The sequence below is a fragment of the Podarcis tiliguerta genome (genome assembly GCF_965153285.1).
Source record: "Podarcis tiliguerta genome assembly, chromosome: 5".
Lineage (NCBI taxonomy): Eukaryota > Metazoa > Chordata > Lepidosauria > Squamata > Lacertidae > Podarcis > Podarcis tiliguerta.
The window spans coordinates 2,660,099-2,676,668 of NC_139538.1; the positions used below are offsets into that span (position 1 = coordinate 2,660,099).

Here is a 16,570-nt window from a genome sequence, read left to right on the forward strand (position 1 = left end):
TAACTGCTTTGAAGGTGTGTTTTTTTTACAATAATGTGCTACATAAATTTGCGAAACAAATTATTATAAAATAGTATAGAAGAACAAGCACTGAACAGATTTGTTGTACGGTGGACTCTATTGTATTTTGAAATGATAAATTATAGGGTGGAATTCACAGAAGGGTAATTAAAGGCATTTCAAGGATAGACGCTTTTGGTGAGACCTGGCTTCCTTCCTTTCGCTTTATAAAAGAGGCAGAAAATATTTCTGTTCCACCCTCAACACAAGATTCTCTGCGGAGAGGCTACTTGGATTAATACATAAATAAACATATTGCATGTGTATTATGTCTTGCATATGAAACTTAACAGGAAGGTACCATTGAACCATTGAACAATTTACTGTGGTTATACATCTGCGCATCTGCACACACACGGGTTGCGATTCAGCAATGCGCAACCGCCAAAACCCAGAAGTAACCCATTCTGGTACTTCTGGGTTTCGGCGGTCCATAACCAGAGGTATGACTGTATGTCATCTTCAATTTTTATTACGGTCCAGAGACCCAACAAATCATTACAAAGCAATACACAATTCATACAGCCTACCTCCAGGTTAAACAAGCATTTTGTTCAGAATATAGGGATCATTTGTTCACAATGCAACAAAATATGTTTTATGGAATCAATGTCTTGAGCACACGAGCAAAGTTTGTCCTGGTAGGGAACTCCTCTCAACCTGCCATCCAACACTGCAGAAGGAAAGACGTTTAGTCTGGCTTTGGTGAAAAGCCTTTGATAGTTTGGTACTGTCAGGTTTTTAATGTAAGATGTTACATATTGTACTCCTACTGCCAGCAGACTACAGACTGCGTGTGATCGAGACTGCAAGTCACTGTGTGCATTATCCCATATCTTTGCTTTAACTTCTTTTGTGCGCCTTCATAACCCAGGTAATACAGTTGGGGGGTTGACAGACCAATAGAGGTGGCTTTTTTAGCCATGGTTTTCTGCCATTTGCTGACAAATTCCTCATTAGTCAGGTGTTGGTACAAACCCTTCCCTAGATCAAAAACTGAAATCCTGAGCCAATGTTTTAGGGCAGCCCACCACGCTTTAGTTGAGATTGGGCAATGACTGTGTGTTGTTCTTGTACTTAAACAAAAAACAATAAAAATCATTGGGGGGGGGGAATTATAGGGCAATATTTATCCGTGTAATCTTTCTGCTTCGTTACAGCACTGTTCTATATATTACATCTGATCTAGTTGTATATGGGTGTGTTCTTTTAAAAATAATAATGCTCTTTAAAAAGAAGAAGAAGAAGAAGAACTGGACCAGCTTTCTCTTAGGAAAAGTTCCATGGAAGGGAACGACGTCCAGCTTGCCTGCTTGGTGAGCTGATCTTGAAGGTTGGAACACTTATCCTAAGGGGAGTCCCATTCTAATTGTCTGCAATTTAAACTGGCCTTGAAAGATACCTCTGCATACTTCTGCTAACATTTGCAGGCGAGCAACCTCACAGGACAGGCAAAATTGCACTGATCTCCCCGCATAACGGCAGCATCGATTTCAAATCCCCTGCCTCTTGTCTGATCCTCGCTTGATGGGCGAAAACAACTATTCCCTAGCTCCTTCCCGACATACTTTTAAACACTTGGAGGCTGTCAGCATAGCCTCTTTAATCTCCTTCTCTCCAGCCTAAAACATACCCATCTCCCCCAGGCAACTGTCCTCACAGGAACTGCCTTCGCTTGTCAACCGTCCGGCTCAGTATTGCTGAGACTTGCTTTGCCAAGGATTCAGGCAAAAGTCGTCTCTCCGTCCCTCCCTGGAAATGATGCTGGGGAACCGAACTTGGGACATAGCCTCTCCTCCTCCCAGAGGAGGCCCCCTGCTCCTGATTGGTTCTGCTGCCACGGCCAAGCCTCCCAGTCGACCAATAGGGCCGGCTGGTGGACGGGGCTAAATGCGTTTAAACAGCTGGGGCAGCGCTCAGCTCCCAATCTGTTTATGACGATGGCGTCCATCTTTCTGATCAAGGAAATGATCCAGAAGCTGTACACCGGCTCCCTCGGCCAATAAAGCGAGATGAGTGCCGCAACCCCAGAGTCAGCCACGACTGGACCTAATGGTCAGGGGTCCCTTTACCTTTACCTAGCATCAGGCTTAAAACTAGAGGAAGAGAGCAGTCTAGCTTTCCCCCAACTCTCCAATCTGCCTGCCGAAGGGGCTGGCAGCCAGCCAACCAACCAGTGCCCCCCACCCCAAGCCTAGACCAATCCCTAGCCTTCCCCGGAGCACCACACAAAATTACTCCTGCCAGGCTTGGAGTCGTGGAGAGGGCGGCTTTTACAGTCCCTTTTAAATTGACACGATTCATAATGAAAACCGCTGGCAACCGCATTAGTCTCTCGGGCTCTGCAGATCAAGGCCCAGTAGGAGTGAGGAAGCAAATTGGTAATAGGTGCAATTTTCTTCTTTTTATCCCGGATAATTACTGTGGAAAGGCAGCCTCTCCTGGTGCCTCGCAATTAGCTGAAATAACCAAATCAAACGCGACTCTCTTATTAGCAGGGGCTGCGCAGGGAAAACAAAACCCGCGCCCGCCCCCTGGTCCAGCTACGAAGGCTGGACGTCAGAAACACTGTTGATTAAAGAAAAAGGGAATCAGAAAGGCTGTGGGGTGCTCCTGGGGGCACATTTGTCCCTGGAGGAGCCGGTCTGCCACACGTCTCACTTCCCGAAAAGTCCCAACTCCAGAGCTAAGCCACATCTTTCATCCAGGCCCCTTTCACACATCATCACAAAACCACATTCTTCATACGGGTGTTGCTCTTTCTTAAAGGAGTTGGGTATGTTTCACATGGGAAATAGGGGGCTGAGAGGAGATACGCTAGCCTGGACTATATGGAATTAGCAGAAATGACCGGCAGAATCCGAGACCAGGGAGAAGAGATGGTGGAAGAAGATTGGAAGAAATTTAAAGATTATTTACAGAAACAATGTAAAATTAATGAATGATGGAACGATGTTGGATTGAAGTTAAGGGGTTCATAGCAATAAGGTTTGAAATATAAGGAAAAAATGGGATATTAAACAGAGGGAAAGGTAAAGTTAAAATATCAAGACAAAAATTAAGATAAAAGGTAAAGAGGGAAAGGATTTGCTGAACAAACAATTGAACTGGAATACAAAGGGGGGAGGTGTGGGGAAGTCCAAGAAACAAGCTAATGCAAGATATGTTTTGAAAGATGGAATTGTTTTTAATTGCTGCTATTTTTTGTATTTTTTCTGGTATTGTTTTTTTTTTTCTTTTTCTGTTTGTCTTACTTTGTGAAAATCTTAATAAAATGTTATAAAAAAAAAAGAGGGAAAAAAAGAGAGGAGATACGCTAGCCATCTTCAAATATTTTAAGGGCTGTCATATGGAAGAGGGAGTAAGCTTGTTTTCTCCTCCCCCGGAGGGGAGGACCCAAACCAATGGCTCCAAACGGCAAGGAAGGAGACTCCGACTAAACGTTAGGAAGAACTTTCTGGCGGGAAGAGCAGTTCGGCAGTGGAACAGACTCCTTCGGGAGGTTGTGGACTTTCCTTCCTTGGAGGTTTTAATCGGAGGTTGAACAGTCAGGGATTTTTTTAGCTGTGATTCCTGCATTCGTGGAATAGAATTGTAGAGTGGGAAGGGACCCTAAGAGTCATAATAATAATGATGATGATGATGATGATGATGATGATAATAATAATTTTATTTATACCCAGCCACTCTGGGCTGCTCCCAACAGAATATTAAACAGAATGAAACATACATAAACCAAACATACTGCATGTTTCCCCAGCCACTCTGGGCGGCTTCCAATCAAGTGTTAAAAACAATACAGCATTAAATATTAAAAACTTCCCTAAACAGGGCTGCCTTCAGATGTCTTCTAAAAGTCAGATAGTTGCTTATTTCCTTGACATCTGATGGGGGAGCATTCCACAGTGTGGGCGCCACCACCGAGAAGGCCCTCTGCCTGGTTCCCTGTAACCTCACTTCTTGCAGTAAGGGAACCACCAGGAGGCCCTTAGCGATAGATCTCAGAGTCGGGGCAGAACAATGGGAGTGGAGACACTCCTTCAGATCTACTGTGCCGAGGCCGTTTAGGGCTTTAAAGGTCAGCAACAACACTTTGAATTGTGCTTGGAAACGTACTGGGAGCCAGTGTAGGTCTTTCAGGACCAGTGTTATGTGGTCTCGGTGGCCGCTCCCAGTCACCAGTCTGGCTGCCACATTCTGGATTAGTTGCAGTTTCTGGGTCACCTTCATAGGTAGCCCCATGTAGAGCGCATTGCAGTGGTCCAAGCGGGAGATAACTAGAGCATGCACTATTCTGGCCAGACAGTCTGTGAGCAGGGAGGGTCTCATCCTGCGTACCAGATGGAGCTGGTAAACAGCTGCCCTGGACACAGAATTGACCTGTGCCTCCGTGGACATCCAGTCATCTAGTCCACCTACCTGCAATGCCCTCCGGAACAGGAGAAAACAAACTTGCTCCCTCTTCCATGTGGCAGCCCTTGGGATATTTGAAGACGGCGATCCTATTGCTTCTCAGTCTTCTCTTTTCCAGCCTAAACATTCCAAACTCCCTTGATTTCAGGAGGCTGGACTAGATGTACAATTCTATTACAGTGGTACCTCGGGTTAAGAACTTGATTCATTCTGGAGGTCCATTCTTAACCTGAAGCTGTTCTTAACCTGAAGCAATACTTTAGCTCATTGGGGCCTCCCACTGCTGCCCTGCCGCCAGAGCACGATTTCTGTTCTCATCCTGAAGCAAAGTTCTTAACCCGAGGTACTATTTCTGGGTTAGCAGAGTCTGTAACCTGAAGCATCTGTAACCTCAAGTGTCTGTAACCCGAGGTACCACTGTATTCTAAGATTGTAACTTGGGGCCAATCTACATGCTAGATCACCTTGTCCCATATGCACCCACTTGGTTGCTTTCATCAGCGGAACTGACAGGTGTCACATGATACCTATATTTCCATCTCCAGGCTTCACCACAAATGTCATTATTGAGTATGTGGACAGGCAACAGCTGAACCCCTTCTGTTGAGCTACCGGCCTACCACACAGGGGCGCTATTTAACACCATCACCGACAGCACCTGCCTGCCAGGTGTGCAGGGAAATAGCCAGGTCCCCTGCCCCAAGGAGGCTGCAAAGTTGCAAGCAGACCTATCAGAGACTGCCGGTGGATATTCAGATTCAATGGGGACTGCCAAGGATCTGGATGAAGGAAACCCTCGAGCGTACATTTGATCCGGTAACCGGGATCCACCCCCTCCGCTGCTGCTGTTACAACCATGTAATTATGACACCTGCTTGCAGGAGAAGAAATTAGACAGCAGGCGGATCTCAGCCCGCAGAGACCTGTAAGCACCGGGGAGGCGTGTGCAAAGAACGCAGGAAGACCCGGGGTATTTTCCTCCATTGCGAGACCCCCGCCTCTATTTTAAACCATTGGGTATGTTCTCTTCCCCCTGGCCTGCTCAGAGCGCACAGCTAAAAGAGGACGTGGGTGTGAATTGGTGAAGCTTCGATGAACCAAGTCCGGTGTGGAAGGCGTGGAAGAGCAGCTTCTGTTTCTCAGGAGGAGACCTGAGAGCTGCCATCTTGAAATATCATAAGGCTTGCAATGTGGAAGAAGGAACAGGGTGACTCTCTATCGCTCCGGAAGGCAGGGGAGAAACCAGGAGGTGGAAACATCAGGGAAAAGAGATTGCAGCAAAATTTTGAGGATGGAAGAAGATAAGACGAGTCTGCCGGACCAGGCCAGAATGGCAGACTGTTCTCCCAAGGGCCTGTAGGAAACTGCATGCAGGATTCAAGCGCAACAGACTTCTCCCCGGAAAGATACATGATTGACATCCTTGGGTGGCCTGCTCTCCTTCGATACAAGTATTTAAACAGACATTGGTCAGTCATCTACCTGCGAGGAGGCTGCAGTTGCAAGACCCCTGCACTGACTGGGCAGTTTGACTACTTGAGCTCCGAGGACCCTCCTGGCTTTTAAACCCCATTTTTTAAACTCCTGCAATGCTGTCGGCTAAGGGAGGGTTAACGTGCAAGGTCGCTCGAAGCCTCGCACGCTTCTCGCATCTTCCCAAAGTCCGTGGGACCCCATCTGGCCAGCATTTGCAAGTAAGTTGCTTTCATCGTTGCTCTTCAACCTTCCAAGGTAGTTTCTGGCTTCCTGCCCTGTGCTGTTTTCCTTTGCAAAAGTATAAACCGCAGGCAGAGGCAGCCATACTTCTGAACACCAGTTGCTGGAAACCACAGGAGAGATCCTGTGTTTGGATCCTGTTTGCAGGATTCCTACAGTCAACTGTTCAGCTGTGAGAGCAGGATGCTGGACTAGGTGGGCCACTGGCCTGATCCAGGACTCTTCTCATGTTAAAATCCCATTTAGCATTAAATGCTTACATGCGGAAGAGTTGGGGGGCCTCCAAGTTGCAGTTCCTGCTCTTTCTCTCTCTCTCACACACACACATATTTTCCCGAAGCTCCTTGGAGTATTTATCTGCAACAAGCAAATGCGCCTTGTTTGCTTCACAATCACCAGAGATGTGGATATTTGAAGCTTCCCTATTTAAACGTTACAGCCACCATGTGGAAACCAAGTGAAAGCACTCAGCCGGGGGGGGGGGGGCGGTGTTGCTGTTGTGGTTTACGAAGTTCACAAATACAGTTGAGTTAAGTGCTTCGAAAGATCCCGGAAGCCAAAATGGAGACTCAGAGGTCTTTATAAAGAACATAGGAAACGGCCGCTGGATAAAGGGCTGTGCAAAAACCACTGTTTTGAATACTGCTTTTTCTAGGACAGGGGGAAACTGGGGGTGAGTTTGTGGAACCAAGCAGGCAGCTGCCCAGAAATGTTTGGGAACAACCGATGCAGAGTTTAAGTCCCCCCCCCCCTTATCTAACTGCCTGAGGTCCCTTTAAGAGAAGGTGCTCACATGCAGAACATTTGCTCTTCCAATGAGTCTCAGCCTCCTTCTAAAAGGTTATGAAACTGCAAGTCAGATCTTAGGGGGATCTGGCCCGCCAGCACTGCCTCCTTTGGTATCTAGGAAACACATCTGGAGTCCTGTGTCCAGTTCTGGGCACCACAATTTAAGAAGGATGTTGACAAGCTGGAAGGTGTGCAGAGGAGGGAGACCAAGGGTCTGGAAACCAAGCCTGATGAGGAACGGTTGAAGGAGCTGGGTATGTTTAGCCTGGGAAAGAGGGGACTGAGAGGAGATATGAGAACCATTTTCAAATATCTGAAGGGCTGTCACATGGAAGAGGGAACAAACTGCTCTGGAGGGTAGGACAAAGAAGGAGATTCCAACTAAAATTCATGGGAAACTTTCTGACAGCAAGAACTGTTCAGAATGGATTCCATCGGGAGCTTGTGGACTCTCCTTCCTTGGAGGTTTTCAAGCAGAGGTTGGGTGGCCATCTGTCATGAACTGAGATTCCTGCATTGCAGGGGAATGGACTAGATGATCCCAGGGGGTCTCTTCCAACTCTGCGTTTCTGTGATTCTATGCTTCCACAGACCTTTCAGCTGGCAATGCCAAAGGTGGAGGCTGAGCCCTTCTGCCTGCAAAACTTGCGCTTTACCGCTGAGCTTAATCTCCTCGGGATTAAGGCAGAATTGCAACTCAAGTGCCTCCGACATTCATCTTAAATGCTCTTTAATCTCGACAATCAGGCAACCTTCTTGGTATCAGGATTAGTAACATAACCGCATGCTGTATTCCTCCAGGCCTCCCGAGCAAAAACAACCAAATTATCACACCCGCCTAACCCTGTTTCTCGGGCATGCACTCACAGCACCAAAAACATGTTGTCTCAAGAGGGTTTTTTGGGTCTGTGGTTTTCAGTTTGACTTTATCTTCTGTTTGGAGCTGGTTTTGCTTCTATTTTGCAAAAGTCAGAAGCTCTCCAGGAGGAGGGGGAGAGGGAGGGGCACATGGACACACACTCAAAACCTCTTTTTCTTCTTTTTTTTCAGATTTCGCCCACAATTCCTTTAATATGAAATGCTTGCAACATTCTTCTTTCTCATGCCCATGTTTGGAAAACTCTTCATCGCCTGCTGTTCTCCGTCAAGTTGTCTGTCCTCTAGCCAGGCGCTGAGTGTGAACAAAGAGTTCTAAGCAGTTGGGTCACCACTAAAACAGGGTGTGAATTAGTTCAAACCAATACTCCATCCCACAAATAAAAATTTCCTTACATGCAGAAAGTCAGCAACTCAGGGGGGAAGCTGTCCCTGAGATCTTGGGTTTTCTACATGCATATTTTCTCCCCTCCTTGGGTGGGACTTCTCAAATGGCCTAAAGCACTATAACCCAGGCATGGGTCAATCATTTTCGTGAGATCTGAGAGGTGCTTCCCAATGACCTATTTGTCAAAACTTCATTCTAAATTGCTTGCTGAGGGATTGGATGATCTTGGTTATTTAATGAGCTTTCACTCTGTGCTGTTGTCCAGGAAGCTATACAGTGTCGTGTCCAAGGAACCATACCTCTGTGAAAAGCTTTTTAAACCATCTAGGTTGGTGGCCAACATTGCCTCCTGCTGCGTGAAGAAGACCTTTCATTCTGTCTGTCCCGAATCTTCCAAAATTCAGCTTCAATGGGAGCCCACGGTTCTAGTTACTTGCTTGTAGATCGCGAGCCACAGCTGAAGAGTTGGGGCACCAAGTTGGGTCAACGGTCACATTTAGAAGGAAAGATGAGGCGTTCAGAACAGAAAGCTTCTCTAGGAAGGTCTGGGTACGGCAAGGATGCTTCTCCCGCCACGAGGGGGAGGAACGCCCTTCCGATTTCTGCTCTCCGACAAACGGAATCCATAAATCAACAGAGAATCCAGCAGGGACAAGCGCCAAAAGGCAGAGCACAGAACATCCCGCCAGAGGATTTGCATTAAAGAAATTCACACGGCTGTCAGGAAAGCAAACTGTCTGCAGCAATCGGAAGGGTGTGGACCATTTGGAGAGGAGCGTGTTGGCACTGCGGGGATCGTGTGGTGCTTTTTCCCATGCCCTGCCTAGGTAGTTCTGGGAGCATTCAGGAGCCGAGGACAAGCCGGGCCAGCTCAAGGTAGCCGTCCACTGGAGCCTGTAAGTCAGAGTCATATCAAGGCCCCAGAAAAATGCAGAGGGCCATTCAGTACGAGGGAGGAAAGGGCTCGTCCATCACGGCTCCCTCAGTCTGCCATGTTTCCAACATTAAATTCAGTTCTCCACCCCGCTGCAACAATCTGCAATTTCTTTAGCGAGCATTGCAGCAGCATTTCAGGACAAATTTCTCCTAATGAGCACATCCTTGCATGCAGTTTTGACCAATGTGCATATTTTTGCAAGAAATTTCCCCAAATGTAATGCATTTCAACTACTTTGAGGGATTTCTTGCCTTTCTACATTCAAGCGGCATATAACTTTCATGACATAAACACAAACGTTTCCGGGTGTTTTTTGCACTAAACTAGCTCTTGCTAAGCTCAGTTTTCCCCTAATACATGCATTTTGCACTGCAGAATTCAAATATGTACAAATTTCGAAAGGCGGCCAAGTTTTGGATCGCCTGTTGCTTTGGAAAGCGCCAAATTGAAAGATTCACCATAAAATGCCAGCTGAACCAAACTGCTCCCATCCCTATCCAGCACCCAATGCTACAAAAGGATACATGCAGATTTGGTGGCACAATCTGAACGACAAGTGAGCGATGGGCTAATCTGTCTATTTAAGTTTCCCACTTTATCAGTCGTATTTATAGAAAAATATTCATATACTGCTAATTCATCAAAAAAGAAAAAATCAAAGTGGCTCAGAATAACCATACCTAAAAATATGAACCAAATAAAAAGCGGAAATCAGAAATCAGCTAACCATGGTGGAAAGATGTGCTCTTCATTGCCTGCATGAACCTGATGAATCCAAATATCACTGTTTGACAGCCAAGTCCAAAACCAAAAGTCCTGTTGGGATGCATTCTGGCTTCCCTGCTGATGAAACTGAGTGTGTGATGATTGATAATACTGTCATTCATCCGGTTTAGTAGCAGTTGCCAGGACGTTTGCCTGTTCACCTCTGCATAGTTCCTTCCTTATTTCAGATATCGTGGTATATCAATATACAGTAGTACCTCCAGTTGCGGATGGGATCCGTTCTGGAGGTTTGGTCGGATCCTGAGGTTTCTACAGCCTGAGGACCGCTTCTACGCATGTGCGCGGGGAGAAACTCAGTCAAATACTTCCAGGTTTGCCACTTTCGCATCCTGAAGTTTACGTAACCAGAGGGTTACGTAACTGCAAGGACTACTGTATTGCAATGTTTGGCTGCTGATATAACGCCATATTGAAGACTGGCCATATTGCTCAGTATGCGGTCGCCCTAGTATGCAGTCTAAAATTCATTCCCAGCTTTGTTACTATAAATGCTGTCTAGTTTCACTTTTGCTTCTGTTCTCAATCTTGCAGATGACCTGTGCCTTCTGCCTAAGATCCAAGGGACAGCTGGGTGTTATAGTTTCAAAAGTGATCGACCCCTCTCGTTTTCTTTGTCCCAGCAGGCCTGGGTTGCAGCCCAGAGGCTCCCAGGCACCCACATGGTGCAACCTAATCTCATCATCTGCTACCACCTCCCACATACCCTGAGACAGAATGAAAACTCTGCGGCTACAAGATCAACCACATCTGTTTCCTCCTACTGTCTTCCCACTTGTTTCAACATCGAAAACATAAGAAGAGCCCTCTGGATCAGGCCCATGGCCCATCTAGTCATAGAATCAGAGTTGAAAGGGACCCCCAAAGGTCATCCACTCCACCCCCGAAATGCAGGAATCTCGTCCAGCATCCCATTCCCACAGTGCCTGCAACTGTAGTCAAAGCCGTCTTCGCCATTGGTGTTAATGGTTCGTTGCGCCAGGGCGCCGGCCTCTCAGGGACGCCCCAGCGAGTGAGGGAGCTGCACAGCTTTGCCGGAGGCCTCCCCTTTCCCTGAACGCCCACCAGCTGTGCCCCGCCGACTATATGGCTGGCGGGCGGGCTTGCAGCTTCCTTCCCAAGCCGCCTCCTTCTGGTTCCTAGCAAAAGGCAGTGTGCAGCCTTCCCAGCCTGCCTTCTCAGGCGCCCTGATGCCGTAGAGCATGTCCGCCAGCACGTTCTCCTGCCACGCCATGGATCAGGGTGCTGAGAAAGGCAGAGGACATTTTCTACTGCCCCTCCCTTGTTTTGGAGCTTCCGGGGGGGGGGGCGCTAGAAGGATCTTTCACCACGGCACTGAATATGCTTAAGATGGCCCGGACTGTAGGAACCATTGATAGCCCTCTCCTGCCCCATGGATTTGTCCAATCCTCTTATTCCTGCATTGCAGGGGGGTTGGGATAGATGACCCTAAGGATCCCTTCCAACTGTACAATTCTATGATTCCATGGGTGGGTGGCCATCTCAGACTCCTGTGGGAGGGAGTTCCGCAGTTTAATTAGGCGCTGCGTGAAGGCGTCCCTCCTTTCATCTGTCCCGAGCAGTGCCAGATTTACGTATAAGCTAAACAAGCTCTAGCTTAGGGCCCCACTCTCTTGGGGACCCCCCCCCCAAAAAAAAAATTAAAGGGGGGGGACTGAATGTACATTTCCAAAATATAAAAACAAATAAAATAAAATCTACATGCAGAAACAGTGTTTTGTGTTGTGTTGGCTCCTATGATGTGATTCATGGGCCCCGCCTACTCCCTAAAATATCACTGGTTTGCTCCTTTCTATATATAGGGTGCTCACTGGAAGGACAGATCCTGAAGCTGAGGCTCCAAGACTCTGGCCACCTCAGAAGAAGAGAAGACTCCCTGGAAAAGACCCTGATGTTGGGAAAGATGGAGGGCCAAAGGAGAAGGGGATGACAGAGGACGAGATGGTGGGACAGTGTTCTTGAAGCTACCAGCATGAGTTTGACCAAACTGTGGGAGGCAGTGGAAGACAGGAGTACCTGGCGTGCTCTGGTCCAGGGGGTCACAAAGAGGCACACACAACTAAACGACTAAACAACAACAATGTATAGGGTGCCTACATTCTGCATGGACTGGTTGCAGGGCAACATGTGCAAACGGCTTGAGATACCTATGAGGTCCATAAATTACCATATAGCATATATTCAACACAAGAAACAGGGACAATTTGTTGTTGGCAAAGGGCAGCTGGACATATAAAGGGCCCCATGACCTTCAGTAGCTTAGGATCTCATCAAACCTAAATCTGGCCCTGGTCCCGAACCTTCCAACATTCAGCTTTTATGGAAGTCCACGGGTTCTAGCCTTAAGAGCTCGGAAAAGTGTTAAAAACAGTGTTGAAATGCTATTGTGTGACATTTGGCAGGTCTAATTAAAGCCTCGCCTGATGATGGATCTGGCGTTTTTCTTGAGCCAACACAGCTACCTGTCCTGTCCTTTGCCTAGCACAACCCAGTATTTGTAAATCACAAAACCGTCAGAGATCAAGCCACTCACCTGGTGGCCTTGAGAGAGCCAGCACCAATTGACGAGCTGAGGGTGCTTTCGTCAACCGTAAGAAAGTTGGCAAGATTCCTCGTCCTCCTCCTTGAGACCTTCAGTGCCCTGCTGGCAATTCACGTAGGTCCATGTGCATTAAGACTTTGCCAGGGTCTTCTGCCAGAGCATTCGGTCTAAAAGCAACCGCAAGCGACAGAGCGAGAATCAGATCTCTATCCTGCACCTTAGGAAAGGGACCAGGCGCCTGCCTAGACACAAGATGCCTCGGGGAAACCACTGGGCCTTCATTTTTTGCATCTCCTGTATCGTTTGTACCTTTAATTCAGACTGCAATCCTGAGCACCAAGAAGCTGGTGTCTCAAAGGGTTTGCTCATGCGTAAGTACGTTCATTGCATTGGTCCTGCAAAAATCTACTCGAAAGTGAGTACCACTGAGAATGTGGATTTCTGCTGATACAGTGGTGCCTCACAAGACGAAAAGAATCCGTTCCGTGAGTCTCTTCGTCTTGCGGTTTTTTTCGTTTTGCGAAGCAAGCCCATTAGCGGATTAGCGCTATTAGCGGTTTAGCGGCTATTAGCGGCTATTAAAGGCTTAAGGGATTAGCGGATTAGCTGCTAAAAGGCTATTAGCGGCTTAGATCAGCTGTTAAGCGGCTTAGATCAGCTGTTAAGCGGCTTAGGGAAAAGGGGGGAGGGGGAAAAAAACCCAGGAATCGCAAGGCATTTTCGTCTTGCGAAGCAAGCCCATAGCAAATTCGTCCTGCGAAGCACCTCCAAAACGGAAAACCCTTTCGTCTAGCGGGTTTTCCGTCTTGCGAGGCATTTGTCTTGCGGGGCACCACTGTACATATATTTTGTGGTATGCCCAGTTATGCCTAATATACAGGCAACCCCCGATTTGATTGCGGGTTGCATTCTGGGTCATTGCGAGCCTGTGTGAAATCGCATGCAACTGAAACAGTCTGAAAACACCCAGTGCCACCCCATCCCTCCCCCGCTTTGCCCTTTTAGAAACACCTTTTATGACATTTCCAGGTTACTTCCGGGATCGGTGCTGTGAGCTATTGTGCACATATCAGTAGCCCCTAAAACAGGGGATTGCCTGTTGGCTTTTTGCAGTTTAGTTGCGCTGCAGAAAGCTTGCTGGGGAGACCACGCATTACAAGGAACTCAAAAATAACTTTATCAAGGTTTTAATAACAAAAACAAAAACTCATTTTACACTAAATATCTCAACAAGCAAGACCCAACCCATCCACCAGGGTACTGAGAGAGCTAGGTGCTGCTCTTTATATACTATACCCAATTGCTGACACAACTTAATTAACACAAATTAGCAGCACCTGCTATACTGTTTCACAGCTGTAAAACTGGGTCTCGCTATTTGCTCTGGCCCTTAAAGAAACACACATCTTGTGGAACAATAATGAACCTTCACATTTAAAGAGACCATTCAACACATATTTCTGCAAGATGTAGGCAGGTAGCCATGTTGGTCTGCCATAGTCGAAACAAAATAAAAAAAATTCATTCCAGTAGCACCTTAGAGACCAACTAAGTTTGTTATTGGCATGAGCTTTCGTGTGCATACACTTCCAAACATTCTCATTGTATGTTATCTGTTAAATACACTTTTATCGCACAGTTACTTATTTCTTCTATTTTTTTAATTGTATTTCTATGTAAATTGTCAATTACACAATATACTACAAGGCTCTTTCTAAGTCTACCAGGAGATTACCCTTTATACCATGGTTCGTCAAATATTCTTTAAATATTCTCCATTCTTTGTGGACTTTTTGTTTTGTTTGGCCTTTAACTCTTCCCGTCACCTTTGCTAGCTGCAAGTATTCTACCATTAGTGTTTGCCACTCTGATATATTAGGTCTTCAGATACCTGAAGAAGTATCTGAAGAAAGTGCTCCTGGAAGGAATATTTCTGCCAAGCCATTTCCCCAAATGTAACATGTTATTGCATGCTCTTTTCACTAACACATACATTTTGTCCCCTAGCAAGCGCATTTTTCTGCGCCCTCCTTAGCCAGAGAACAGCACTGCAAGATATAAAAGGTAAAGGGACCCCTGACCATTAGGTCCAGTCGTGACCGACTCTGGGGTTGCGGCGCTCATCTCGCTTTATTGGCCGAGGGAGCCGGCGTACAGCTTCCGGGTCACGTGGCCAGCATGACTAAGCCGCTTCTGGCAAACCAGAGCAGCGCACGGAAACGCCGTTTACCTTCCCACCAGAGCGGTACTTATTTATCTACTTGCACTTTGACGTGCTTTTGAACTGCTATAATAATAATAATAATAATAATAATAACAACAATAATAATAGTAATTTATTATTTATACCCCGCCCATCTGGCTGGGTTTCCCCAGCCACTCTGGGCGGCTTCCAAAAGAATATTAAAATACTGTGATACATCAAACATTAAAAGCTTCCCTAAACAGGGCTGCCTTCAGATGTCTTCTAAAAGTCTGGTAGTTGTTGTTCTCTTTGACATCTGGTGGGAGGGCATTCCACAGGGAGGGCGCCACCACCGAGAAGGCTCTCTGCCTGGTTCCCTGTAACTTGGCTTCTCGGAGTGAGGGAACCGCCAGAAGGCTCTCGGTGCTGGACCTCAGTGTCCGGGTAGAGCGATGGGGGTGGAGACGCTCCTTCAGGTATACTGGACCGAGGCCGTTTAGGGCTTTAAAGGTCAGCACCAACACTTTGAATTGTGCTCGGAAACTTCTTCAGGTATCTGAAGACCTAACTGCTAGGTTGGCGGGAGCTGGGACCAAGCAACGGGAGCTCACCCAGTCGTGGGGATTCAAACCGCTGACCTTCTGATCAGCAAGTCCTAGGCTCTGTGGTTTAACCCACAGCACCACCCGCGTCCCTACTGCAAGATATAGGTAAAGGTAAAGGGACCCCTGACCATTAGGTCCAGTCGTGGCCGACTCTGGGGTTGCGGCGCTCATCTCGCTTTATTGGCCGAGGGAGCCGGCATATAGCTTCCAGGTCATGTGGCCAGCAGGACTAAGCCGCCTCTGGCGAACCAGAGCAGCGCTTGGAAATGCTGTTTACCTTCCCGCCTTACCCCTTACCTATTTATCTACTTGTACTTGGACGTGCTTTCGAACTGCTAGGTTGGCAGGAGCTGGGACCGAGCAACGAGAGCTCACCCCGTCGCGGGGATTCGAACCGCCTACTGCTGCTCTGGTTTGCCAGAAGCGGCTTAGTCCTGCTGGCCACATGACCCGGAAACTGTACGCCGGCTCCCTCGGCCAATAAAGCGAGATGTCAGGAGTGCTCTGATGGTGTTTCCTGCTTGGCAGGGGGTTGGACTCGATGGCCCTTCTATGATTCTATGACTGGACCTAATGGTCAGGGATCCCTTTACCTTTTATCAGGGGGATACTAATCCCAAAATCCCAGCAAACTATATTTGGGAGGCGCTTCTGCAAAGATTCATCCGACTCATCTTCCACAGCCAGAGACAATCTCATGTTGGAAATGTAGTGGCGGTCGGCTGAGTTTGCCACGTATCAGCACCTTCCACTCACTGGGAAAAGCCCCCGAGAGAGAGCACAGATGCCAACTGAGCCACAAAGGAGCAGGGGAACAAGGTTTGGCAGCTCAAACAGAGCACAAAGCAAAAATAAAATTAGGAGAAGACTCAACTAGCTGGGAAAATCTGCCACTCCCTTCTGGAGAAGCAGAGCAGGCGGTGGGAAACCACCTGAAAGGACTGTTATTCCTTTTGGCGTTTTGCACTGTATCATGCAAAACATGCGCCACCTCTCCCCGAGGGAAATAGGAATAAGCCCTGGGGCCGCCGAGGGAGATCAAGGAGGCTTTTCCCACCAAACACAATTCAGTCCATTCCTCTGGTACAGATGGCAAGCTCTTTTGGCTGGGAGTCCTGGGAGATCTGCTCCCTGCCTTGCAGGCCATTTCCCACCTGGCCTGGGAGGGTGAAGCCCGGACTGACTCCAGCTACAAATGCTGCCACTGTTGAAAAAGCCAGAGAACATCTTGGCTTCCTCTTAGTGGAGACCCAGG

General features: G+C 47.5%; 1 protein-coding gene and 1 long non-coding RNA gene across 5 annotated transcripts in view; one reads left to right on the forward strand and one right to left on the reverse strand.

Annotated features, from left to right (window-relative positions):
- The window catches only part of LPP (LIM domain containing preferred translocation partner in lipoma), a 283,835-nt gene that overhangs the window by 256,880 nt on the left and 10,385 nt on the right, over positions 1-16,570 (reverse strand). For 3 of the 4 annotated variants that reach the window (XM_083442228.1, XM_083442226.1, XM_083442227.1), the window contains exon 2: positions 12,517-12,692. The exons of the other annotated variant lie outside the window; for it this stretch is intronic. The gene's annotated coding sequence lies outside the window, so the exon portion shown is untranslated. The remainder of the gene's footprint in view (positions 1-12,516; positions 12,693-16,570) is intronic. 4 annotated transcript variants of the gene reach the window in all.
- The window catches only part of LOC310678538, a 111,685-nt gene that overhangs the window by 47,452 nt on the left and 47,663 nt on the right, over positions 1-16,570 (forward strand). The gene's annotated exons all lie outside the window — the stretch shown is intronic.